This window comes from Myotis nattereri, assembly GCF_964212035.1.
Source record: "Myotis nattereri genome assembly, chromosome: 2".
NCBI lineage: Eukaryota > Metazoa > Chordata > Mammalia > Chiroptera > Vespertilionidae > Myotis > Myotis nattereri.
In genome coordinates this window covers 65397527-65410692 of record NC_138076.1, presented here as the reverse complement: position 1 = coordinate 65410692, position 13166 = coordinate 65397527, and the positions used below count along the sequence as shown (strand labels likewise).

Below are 13166 nucleotides of genomic sequence, written 5' to 3'. Positions count from 1 at the left end.
TCTCTTGGGTGGCCACACTGGTTCCTTATGATCTCACCTCTTCCTAATTCGAAGACATCATTTTCTACCTTATCTGCATTTCAGTCACACAAATTACTACTGTTTCCCTTTGCTATGCTGTTTGACATATCCTTCCTCACTCAATCTATTACTTAAAATTACTTTATCGGTTTTGTTTTCCTAGTTTTTCTTTTTTTAAGACTTAATTCAAAAGCTACCTAGTATCTAAGTGCTTCTTGAGCCCTCTGCTCACTCCCATTTGTCCTGACCACCCCGTCCACTACATGCATGTACAGTGCATGGTATTCATATCTCTAAGGCAACAGTTAGCCAGTCGTAGCCTCATTTTTGGTGCACTTGGGGGACTTAACACAAACATTAAGCTCCTTGAGAAAAAAACCCTGCAAAGATGAGCAGTACATAGTTATTGAAAAAATCTTATATTTTTCAATAACTTATATTGAATATTCTTATATTTATCATTTTTGTAGAGGAAAAATAAAATATTGGAAATAATTTAGAACAGTGCAGTGGTTTTCAAACACTTTGTAAAAACTAGTTGTCAGAAAAACTGTCTTACATTTAGCAGAGAGGCCTCTGTGGCTGAGATATGGATACAGATAGTGGAAGCCTGACTGGCCTTCTCTTTTGTCCTCCCCTCCCCCTCTCCTCCTCCACATGTCTCCTGAGATATCTCCAAGGAAGCTATAACTAAGGCTTCTTGGTTTAAAAGCCACATTTATTGTAAAAACCTCAATAGGGTGCTTATTTTGGAAAAAAAACAAACAAACAAACCTTGAAATGGAGGGAGTAAATCTCTTCCAAAAATGACATTGTGTCTACTCTGAAACAGTAGAAGATTCGGCAAGTGCTCATTAATCTGTAGGTCAGGGCAGATTCAAACCTATTTTCTTAAGTGAGACCTGACCCATGTCATGCGTTTATCACTGGAATTGAATCCCAGGCTTGATGGGCCTTCGGTTTTCACAAGACAATGTCAACTTTTCATTTATTTTCAGGTCATCTGTCATATTTATTAACATTTTATTGACATCACGGATTAGCTGATTTCCTGGGAATTGTTTTGTCTCCTGTGTTTCCTCTGTGCCTAATACAGTGCTGTGTAAATTATGGATGCCTGATGCCTATTTACTGAGTGAACCAAATAAGTGTTCTGAGACTTAAAGCCACCAAGCTTCTCTAAAGAGCTACAATAAGGTAAAGATGTTTTTGAAGAATGTTTGATAGATGTTTTTGTTCACCTATTTTCTCAGTTATTTAAAATCTATGTCTCTATGAAACTACACACAGAATTGTATAGCTAGACCATTAGTACCAGTACATAGTGAGGGATATCATAAAAAAGCAGCTCTGTGAAACTTAGTGGTGTCTATCATAAAGATATTGTTCAAGGCATATTTCATTATATTTTACAGTGTCCTTTTTATGATGGCCCTTGGGAGAAATTTCTTTCAGGTTTTAGTAGTAGGAATAATTGCACTTCTCTTGAGTAAATTGGTTTGCTTTTATCATGGGTGTTGTAAATTATGAATTGATCAGATTTCTTTTTTCATTTGGCCTCCGGAAAACTGAGAGTCCAACTGGGATGTATCTGATAGGAAGGCTATAGCCTTTTATAGTTTGATTTCTTTTTAAGACAGCTCTGATAATGGTTTTGTTTTATATCACTACAGCAGATTTTCTTTTTCTTTTATTCTTATATCTAATTTAAAGAGATTTCTATAATTTTGTACCTTTGTGAGTGACACTAAATCTTCTAAAAACAAGTAATGTTTGTAAAAACTTCTAGGAGTAAACTGGAAATGAGGCACTACAATCAGATAATATTGGATCTCACACTTGCCCATATATTATGTTGTTTATCATTTTTATTTTTTTAGTTCCAGAGTTCTCTTTATTTTTTCCATCAAGTCTTCTTTTAATGAAAACATGTCTAATATTTTTCTTTCTTTCTTTCTTTCTTTTTTTTTTTACAATCTAGCTCTGGAAATTGTTTCAGTTTCATCACGTTTTATTCAGTAAAGAAGAAAAAATATCAATGCACACTGATTTCCACTGCTGGAGCACCTTCTCTAGCTCTGTGTTTTCTGAGAACAAATGATGAGAAACATCAAAACTTGTTGGCTTGTTTACCTTCTGTGGAGAGTGGCTATAGCGTTTGGACAGGTTCAAGCCTCAGACTAATGAGGGAGCACGGTCCTCTCATGGCAAAGCCACGTGCAGGCCCCAGCTTTGAGGGCAAAGCTCTCCCAGCACAATTATAGTCAAAGGCTATGGTTGTAAGCTTGGCCTTATGGTCCGAACCTGTGGTCCCAGGTGGCCGAGTGATGTAGGCTGCAGGAGGTGCAGCAAGTGCTGCCAAAACAAAGCTTGATAGAGTTCTCAGGTGCATGTAATTAAGTAGCTTCAAAACTCGAATTAACATTATAAACAACTTGACCACCCCCTTACTTTGCCTTATGGGATCTGACTATAAAATAAAGACTCAGCTTGCAGGCTGTGGCACTGACTCTCCATCAGAGAACAGTGTCCCACCTGACCCCAAATGTATTCTCTTGTCTGTCTTCTTTAATCCTTCACTGTCCCTCCTCAGGTTCACCCCTGGCAGTGCTGGACGTGGTTCATCTTTTGTACAATACCTTCATTTTAAATCGATTCAATTATTCATTCCACATAGATTTATAGAACTCTTAATGTGTGACCCTATATAATAAAAGCATAGTATGCGAATTGTCCCCTTGACCTGGAGTTGTCTGAGAGTTTGACCAGGGGGCAGGGCTGACCGGGGAAAGGGAGGGAATACCCAGCTGGCAGCCGGCAGCTGCTAGGAACCCCACTAGCGCATGAATTTTATGCATTGAGCCTCTAGTCCTAGATAATTATAGTGAGTAGAAAAAAATGAATTAGCATTAAAAATCTTACTACACATGTGATATCTATGTAACATGCAGTGCCTAGAAAATGATTGTCATCAATTCTGTAAAGAACAGTTTTTTAAATGGACTTAGAATATTAGGTAGGCGTATAAATTAGAAAGTGGGATATGTAAAGATATGTATTATTACCAGGGGAACGATATAAACAAGGGAGAATAGCAGATAAAATAGTATAAAGTGCCATATTGGGTGTGTCAACTTGACTGAGAATGAACACAAAAATAGTGGAAAATAACATTGAAAGGGTAATTTAGACCATATAATAGCATAACTTTATTCTCAACTTTTATAGTCTCTCCACTAAATTGGAATATGTGTATACATACATCTTTTACATATAAATGGAAATATTATCAAGAGAGATTTTGACACCAAATTTAATTTGCCACTACATAAGGCACAGTAATCTTTATTAATAGCATAAATAAAGACTAAATTCTGCATCTGTTTTTCCACTACATATTATAAAATAATTTTTCTAACTATATAAAACTTAGTTTGGTTTTATCTAAATAGAATTTTCTTATTTTTTTATTTTCTGAATTTGACTTATACAATGATTAATAATTGTTTTAATAAGTCTGAATTGACTTACACACTTAATAATCTAATATTAATTTCCTCTGTATTAATTCTATTATTGTTGGTAATATATCAACACATAGCAATCATTTTTCTTTTTAAAAATGTTTTTTATTGATTTTAGAGAAAGAGGGAGAGAGAGAGAAGCATCAATGTGAGAGAATCATTGCTTGGCAGCCTTCTGCATGTGCCCTGTTCCTTACTGGGGACCAAGCTTGCAACCTGGGCATGTGCCCCAACCAGGAATCAAACCAGCCACCTTTTGGTGCATGGGACAATGCTCAACCAACTGTGCCACATTGGCTATGGTATAATTCATTTGAAATTCCATTAGAAATTCACTATTCTAGATTATTTAAAAAGTTAGCTAACAATTAATGGTAACATCAGGCCAGCATATGTAAATCCCATTAATTACCATGGTTTAGTTATTGGTTATGTTTAACACATGGATAGTAAATTTTTGTAAAATATTGTATTAATGATCAAATAACTTTAAACAGATACTTTAATATTGTTTGCTTTATTAACAGTTACTACCAAAGCAACACACTATACACTATGATGGTTAACTCAAAGAAACCTCTCTGGCATGAAAGTCTGCTGAGCTAAAATCTACTGTCTCACCATCTTGCCCATCGTGACCAGTGATCATTTAGAGGAGCCTCACACGCACTGTCCTAAGCATTATGATGAGAAGGCTAATCTTTCTCAGGCCACCACAGAATCTCTGGTTTTATTTGAAATCCACAGAGGTCATGATATTTATTTAATTGTTCATTTAAAAGGTTATTGGTTAGAAAGAGCAATTCTTAGGAGGAACATCCTTTTAAAAAAAGAGCCCATCTGGTTTGGCTCGGGTGGATAGAGCATCGGTCTCCGGACTGAAGGATCCCAGGTTCGATTCCGGTCAAGGGCACTTGCCTGGTTTGTGGGCTCGATCCCCAACGTGGGGCGTGCAGGAGGAAGCCAATCAATGATTCTCTCTCATCATTGATGTTTCTATCTCTCTCTCCCCCTCCCTACCTCTCTAAAATAAATAAAAATATATTTTTAAAAAAGAAAAACTGAAAGGCAAGTCAGAGAATTTGCCACATTCTCTAGTTAAGGCTTAGATATGAAACATAAAGTTTTAGTCTAAAGTCATAGAATTATAAAATTATAATTCCTTAAGCATACCTTGCCAGAAAAGTTTTTGGAGTTTCTGATGCATGCATGATTCTACTGTTCTCAGGAGCAAGATGAAAACATGCATCTCTTAATTTCTAAAGCAGTGTCTTTTTCACTTCATCATGTACTAGATTGAATAGAGTGGCTCCTAAAAATTCATGTTCACTCAGAACATCGGAATATAACCTTATTTGGAAGTAGGATCATTGCAGATGTAATTAGTTAAGATAAGGCCATACTGGATGTGAATGGGCCCCAATCCAATGACCGGTGTGCTTTTAAGAGAGAAACTTATAGAGACACAGATATACCGTGAGAAGATCATGAAGACAGAGCAGACACAGAGGATAGAGGCCATGCAAAAAGTGGAGGGATCAGAGACAAAAGCCATCCTGCTATAAGCAAAGAGTACTAACGATCGCCAGGAATCCCCAGAAGATGGAAAAGGCAAGGAAGGACTCTTCCCTTGAACTTCCAGTGAGAATCTGGCCCCGCTCACATCTAATTTCAGACTTTAAGCCTCTAGAACTATAAGAAAATAAATATATGTTGTTTTAAGCTACCAAGTTTTTGGTACTTTGTTATGGCAACCCTAGGAAAATAATACATAAAATAAAAAAAAAATTAAAGATAGCTATGTTAAAACTATTGCATAAACTTAATTATTCCCAATATTTTAAATGACAATTTATAGGCTCTTTATTTTATATAATGATACCTTTTAGAAATATTAGGTTTCTCATGACCCAAAGGAGTATCTGGGACAGGAAAAAGTGGTCTACTCTCAGGGTCAGAGTCTCTTCAATTTATATTTTTTTCCTATTGCCTCTAGAATTTAAACTTTCTAAAAATGCAGAATGGGGAAAGGCACCACTCCCAGCTATCAAGGGCTTCTTGTTACAGGTTCCTTCAAGTTGCTACACTAACAAGATGCTAACCTTTTCAGGTTAAAAGCAATTTTCCTGAGCTTTTGATTATCTGCCTTGCCTAAATTTTTAATCCTTGCGTCAAAATTGCTGCCTGAACTCCTGAGCACTATCTCAGAGTTCAGAGAGAACAAGACTTATGAAGAGTCACACCTTGTTATTTTACATATGAGACTGCTGAGGCTTAGTGGGCTCAAGCATGGTCACAGTGCCTGACGAGGAAGAGGAATACCGTTTCATGTCCTATCACAATTACTGCCTTATCTAGCCTTTGATTAACTTCCCCTTCTGGTTCTCTCTCCATCTAGTTTGGACTTACTGTCTCTGGCTCCGGCAACATGTATGCACCCTGATACTTGAGTGCTCACCTGGACCCGTTTCCACCTCTTTCTCTGTATATCTTAGTTCCATAATGTGCCTTTACAACGGTTCTCAACCTGTGTCCAATGACCCTTTCACAGGGGTCGCCTAAGACCATCCTGCATATCAGATATTTACATTATGATTCATAACAGTAGCAACATTACAGCTATGAAGTAGCAACGAAAATAATTTTACGGTTGGGTCACAACATGAGGAACTGTATTCAAAGGGCCAGAAGGTTGAGAACCACTGCTTTATGATTATGAAGTGTCAATAGATTATAATTGGCATGGGGAGTTGGCCAGGATTTAGATCCCAACCCTGCTACCCACTGGCTGTGTGATTAGGAGGTTGGGTTCTTTATCTGAAAATGGGAATAAAAAATGGCATCCACCTTAAAACACTGTTGTGAGGCGTAAGTGTGAAGATTAAATTAAATTTTCTGTTCAGAGAGAATTAGGTGACATATAACAAGTGTTAGATAAGCATTGGCCATTACCGCTTTCCACCAGAGCCTACCCTTCCCTTCAGCCTCCTTTTGCTTCAACCTTCTATTGGTGGCTCTATTGCCTACGCTCATATCTCTTTACGTTCCCTATTTTATATATTGACTAGAGGCCAGGTGCACGAAATTCATGCTTGGGTGGAGTCCCTAGGCCTGGCCGGTGATCAGGGATAATCAGGTTCCCCCCCTCCCCACCTCCCCACCTCCCCACTGCTTCCTTCCCTTGCTGCCCGCGTCTGCCACCACCCACCCCTGGTTCTGGTGATTGGGGCCTGCCAGCCTGGAGGAGGGACCAGGAGATTGACCAGCAGGTCCCATTGGTGATGGGTGCCTGCCTGCGGGCTGAGGGCAACTCCTGAGTTGAGCATCTTCCCCCTGGTGGTCAGTGCACATCATAGCAACTGGTCCTTCCATTGAAACAGTGGCTTAGGCTTTTATATATATAGATTTTATTATGAAACAAAATGTTGTTGAGGTTTGGGGGTTTTTTTGTTTGTTTTTTTGTGTGTGTGTTTTTTTTTTTTTTTTTTTTTTTTTGCCAAGTATGCTTTTAATACTAGAGAAACAGAGAGAAAACAAGGAGAGTTCCAGCCCCTAGGAAAATCACTTTCTAATGTGGAGGAGAATATGATATTATAAGAAAAATATGTATATTTGTAACAGAAGAGAAAAAAATGGAGAATTTAATGGAGTCCAAAGCATGGGAATGCAAGTGGAATAAAGGAAGCCAAGGAGGAGTTCGAGTTAGGAGATAGACACCTTCCCTCTCTGAAGTACAATTCCCAAGCCAAAGAAGTGTTTCTCATAAAATCGTAGATTTGGAGAGTAGTAAAAAATGTTGATGTCATCTGGTTCAATTCTCATATTCTCTAGCAGGGTTATAAATGGGAATTTTTGCAACCTCACATAATCTCAAATTCGAAATAATCTTTGAAGTGACTTAAGTGAATGTTTACTTCATATCGTCTTTCTGTGTAATGCTCACCAGTCATTATAATAAAGGCCAAAAACAAATATGGAGCAAACACTGCACAAAAACCTCATTTCTGTCATTTATATGTATCTATATAGAAGTAATTAATATTGTCCAGATCATAAAACAGGAAAAGAAGTGTTCAGAGTTTCAGTGGGCAAAATTTAACAGTGCTTGTCCTATCAATTCTGTCATGAGTGCTTAGAAAAAGACTATGGAGTATAATTTCTTTAGTTATTTAAATTATATATCATTTCCTTTCTTAACAATAGCATTATACAGTAAGCACCACATGTGGTTTGGTCTGCTACAGGAAAGCTACTTAGGGCTAAATCTGGCAGAATAAAATGGCTAGCTGCCACTTCTTATTAACACTTACCCACCTACTAAGTGTGGCTACTTAACTGGTAGTAACTCTTTTTATAAAGTGATATTAAAGTGTCATTTTTTTTTAAAAGAAGCATTTTCTAACAATTTTAAAACTGTTCAGTATCAAATAACTTGTGATAGTCGTTATTCAAGATTGTCATATGGGATGAAAGATTATTTTAAGTCTATGACTTTGTTTTCTGACAAAATGTTGCTAAAGAGGTATGAAGATTTAGAAATTATAGTGGAAATAAGTTTTTAGTAAAGAGGATTGTAAAAACGTCCCAATTCTCATACTTTCTAGTCATGATTTCCCAGGCAAAGGCACTTAATTATTCTAAGATATAATTTCCTCACCTTAAAAATGGGGTCTAATGCAACACCTAGCCTATAGACCTTTTTCTGATTTGCTCTCAAGCACAATTGAAAAGAAAAAAAAAAAGACTCCTAAATTTAATAATATGCAAAGTATATCCAATTATTTTCAAGGGATTCATTAATCCTTGAAAATAATTTGGTCAGCTTCTGATACTGGAGACATATCATACACAATTTTAACATGTGATACCTATTATCTACTAATGAAAAAGGAAGCATGTAGAAATCATTTATAAACTTCACTACCAAGAAAAATAGCTGTCAGCTAAACATTTCTACTTTATTTTTTTGTTTGTTTAACAGAAAACTAATTAACCATTCTCAAACTTGTTCATTGCTTTGTAAATTATGTAACACTATCTGTTCATAAATTATTAGCCAGAGCGGTAGTATTGATTTTTACAATTATTAATATTAGGCACATTAACTCCTTGGTAGAACCTAAACCTATCTCTCCCCCCTCCTTCATAAATTGCTCTGCATTACTATTAATATTTACCGAGTTTCTTTTAGGTGTTTTATAGAAGTTGTTGAGAATAGCAGCTGCTGAGGAAAGTGAAAATCTCTGCAGAATCTCTATGAAAGCCACAGACTAGTATCTGTGCCAGCCCACAGGAGAAATGTTATTACTCCTAATTAAATCATGAGACCATAGCATATTGTGTATTCAAAGCTATTTTGTTTCATTGCTACAAAGTGTCCAGGACACCAGATCACATAAACTTTTTCTTAAAGGAATTGCAATGCTTGATAAAAGCATAAAAATAATGATCCTCTACAACTTTGCCAGATAAAGATACTTTTAATGCAAGGTAATCTGTCTTCCCAGCTAGGGCATCTTGCAGAAAATTGACTGCAAGAATTTACTTAAATGTACAAAAATGTACATTTTGCCAGGTAGTTCTCATGTTGTACTTATAAAAAATGGAAAGAAAATATATCTCTTATCTTAACAGAAAACAATTTTGTTCAAGACAAAAGAGGATTGCTTCATCAACCCATGTTTCTATACTCTTTTGTTCTTATGCTTCTAAGCATAAATGCTTCATCAGGAAAGTCTGTTATTTGCATAATCTAAAATAGCCAGACAGTTGGAGTAAAATATATGTATAGGAGGAAAAGGGAAAGAAAAAAAGGGAGTGTGGAAATGGCTTACATAGTCTCATTGATTATTTTGCAGCAAAAAAAACCCAACCCAAAACAAAACAAAACAGAAACACAGCATTAATGTTCTTTAACAAAGGATACGTTATACTTTTGCAATCTTAAGATCTAAATGGTCTCTACAGTAGCATGTAAATTTTTAATTATAATCTTATATCCATTTATTATTTAATATAAGGATTTAGACTATTTCCCTTCTGGGGTGGACTAATTTACTAGTTGCTTACAACCAACATTAAAAAAATCACAGCACAATATATTCTCTATATTTAACCCATTTTAAACTTTTTATACAGCAGACAATTGTAATCATTGTCAAAAAGTCAAGTAAAAATGAGAAAGGAGGTATAAAAAATCTTCTCTAGAAAACCATAATATGAAAATTAATGAAAGTGTATACTTTATGTAAAATAATTGGAATGAAGACAGGTAATCCTCTAAACAGTTATACAAATATATACTAATTTTCCTTTAGTTTGTCAAATAATCATTTAGTGCATGTCATTAATTTATCTCTCAGCAAATAAAAGAATGATTAACTATATTACAACATATGCTGTTACATACAATACATTAAATATGAGAGCTGGTGCCAAACATAATTCCATGGAATTTTATCTATAATAATAAAAGGATAATATGCTAATTAGACCAGACGTCCTTCTGGATGACCTTCTAGACATATGAAGCCGGGGCTTCGAGGAAAGCCTGGGTCCCCAGTGCCAGATGGAAGCCGGTACCGGCAGCAGGGGGAAGGAAGGCCTACTCTTGCACTAATTTATACATCAGGCCTCTAAGTATCTATAATAATAAAAGGGTAATATGCTAATTAGACCGCACATGATTCTGGCTGTGATTCTGGATGTCCTTCTGGACTAAGCTGGGGCCAGAGCAAAGCTTGGGTCTCGGGTGCCTGTGGGTAGCCGAGGGAAGCCAGCCCGGGTCCCAGGTGCCTGCAGGTGGCCAAAGGGAAGCCAGTGCCGGCAGCCGGGGAAGAAAGGCCTACTCTTGCACAAATTTCATGCATTGGGACTCTAGTTTTATAAATAAGATGCAGTAAAAAGATGCAAGGACTACTGTGAAAAAGTAGAAGTTCATACCTCACAATAGCTATACACATTGCCATCTCAGAGAGTTTCAGTATGGAAATGGCTATTCATTATTTCTAAAAATACTCTAATTATTCATTTTTACATGTAATAAAGCTATTAAGTAACTTCCCAACCACCCCCTTGATTATTGGCTTAATAATACTCCCATTGATTACCTCACAGTTCTGAAGTCAGACTTCCAGGAAAAGTGTAGATCAGCTGAGTTTCTGCTTCAGGTTTCACAAAGCCAAATTTAAAATATTGACAAGCCTCTTCATTTGTGGAGTCTTGGAGAGTGAATCCGTTTTCAAGTTTATTCAGGTTGTTAGGACAATTCAGTTCTTTGTGGTTGTGTGACTGACATCCCCATTTTCTTTCATGCTGCTGATTCTGAGGGTTATTTTCAGCTTCGCTTGAAATACAGCAAAGTTTGAATCCTCAGCTTCAAATCTCTCCTACCTCCCCTTCTGCCCCATCTCTCCTCCGTGTTATTCTGCCACATCCCTCTGATGGGCTCTTCTGCTTCTTCTGTATTTAGATACTCATGTCATTTCACTTGAATACTACTACATAATCACTCTGTCTTAAAGTTGATTAATTAGTCACTTTAATTCCATCTACAAAGTCGCTTCACAGCGATACTTAGATTAGTGTTTGAGTAGATAACCAGGGAGTTTTGACAGAAAGAGAAAATTTCAGAATTCTGCTTACCAAAGTATGCCTGACTTTAAAGTTTATCAATTTTTCATGTTTGTTTTTCAAAAATTTAGTGAGTGAAGCTTATGGATGTAGCATAAGCCATACCAAGCTTGTCATTCAACTAAAATTTTCTGTACATCTAAATATACTGAGAATTTATATGTAATACAGATAACAGTGTGGTGATGGTCAGAAGGAAAGGAGGATGGGGGTAGGTGGAGGTGGGCAAAGAGGATAAAAATAGGGACAGAAAGAGACTTTGCTTGGGGCAACGGGTATACAATGCAGTGTGCAGATGATGTTTTGTTGAGCTGTACACTTGAAACTTATATGGTTTTGTGAACCAATGTCACCCCAACAAATTCAATAAAAAATACTAAACATTCATTGAGGTAAACACACTAAACAAACTAACACACTACATACATTAAATATTTAGTGAATACACTAAATACACTAAATGCTTACTGAGGTAAGGCATTGCTCTACTCTCAAGAAATTCCAAATATTTTAGAGGCTTCTTATAAACTGAAGAAATGAGAAGGCAATTTTGGTTATTTGATTAATAGAATACTAGTATTATCTAGTTGAATTTAACTTCCTCAAAAATAATACTTAAGTGATAATTAACTTACTTAGAATCAAACAATGAAATGTTATTTTGAAGATTATTTACAAGAAGTGTTTGGTTCTCAGGAAGACTACTGTTCCTTTTCTTTAGTTAGTCCTCCAACTCCTTAGCCAAGCTTACCTTTGAGTCAAATTAGAAATCCAACAAAGGGGCTCTAAATCACTAGAGAAGCAGCCCGGGGCTATTTTCATGGTCCTCTGGTGATGGGACCCTAAAATGTTAGACCCCTCCCATGTGAGTCACATCAAATGATGCTGTAAATTGGCTGTAAGCATGTCTCTGTCATAGGCAGACTTCCTGCACTATAGTGAGGAATTGAGTTTTGTTACTTACTTGAAAAATTGTGTAAAGCCCATTCAAGATCATTTCATCCAATAACCCAGAGACCTTTGAGTGGTTTTCACCAAAGCAAAGGTGGAGAGCATGCTGCTACAGAAACCCTTCTTACAAAGTGCCCTGGTTTTGCCTAAAGAAGAAGGGAATAGCGATGAGGGAGCATTCATACCTGAGACCCTCCCCTTCCTCAGCTGGTGACTACTTGGGCTTCAACAGGTTTGCCCCAGTGTGATAAGTTTGCCGCCACTGAAAACATGACTGAATCATCCTGGCAAAGGCCATAGCCGCCGAGCAAGCCACCATAGTTGTCCTTGGATTTATGATGATGGTGTGGGAACAGTAGATGATAAGATTACTAACCAGACTTAGTTGTCTAGGATTGTCTATGGCACTTTCACTGGTTTTAGAATCTACTTAACACTCCCCCCCCCCCTGCCCCCCGCCACCTTATGAGATCAGATCTATCAAGCTGCAACACAATTAGAGTCATGACTGATAAATGGAAAAAGTAGTCATGAACAAATCAGCAAAGACTGACCAGCAGAAAGAGCAGCACAAGAGTGGTAATCAGGTGCCCTCTCCTGGGTGAGGGCCTTCTTTAAGAGATTTCTGAGTCTAGTTATTCAATAACAAGGTCTCAAAGGAGGAGATTGATGTGCTCCCCATTGGCAGCCAAATGACCCAATAAGATCTGCTTCATGATGGTACAAGTACTATTCTTCCACTCTTCCGAGTGACTAGAGCTAAATTGGAGAGCCCTGCCAAATTTTACAAGAACCCCTGGGCTGCCTTTCAAAAAATAAACAAGGAGTTAGGCAGAGGTCCCTCTCTCTGCAGTGGGAATCAGAAACTCTGTATCATGATCAGGATTGAATGGGGAGATGGCGGTGATTGCACTTGTTGGGCCTTTGAACACCAGTGCACAAGTGCACAGGGGACATTGATACTTGCAATATCTGGCACCAGGATGGGGAAAACATAAACATACACATCATTGGGCCTAATCATGGAGTATCTGATGT

At 37.1% G+C, this 13166-nt stretch overlaps 1 protein-coding gene across 1 annotated transcript in view; it reads right to left on the bottom strand.

Annotated features, from left to right (window-relative positions):
- Positions 1 to 13166, bottom strand: part of KLHL1 (kelch like family member 1) — a gene marked incomplete at its 5' end in the record, with an annotated part of 247599 nt that overhangs the window by 134684 nt on the left and 99749 nt on the right. The window lies entirely within an intron of this gene.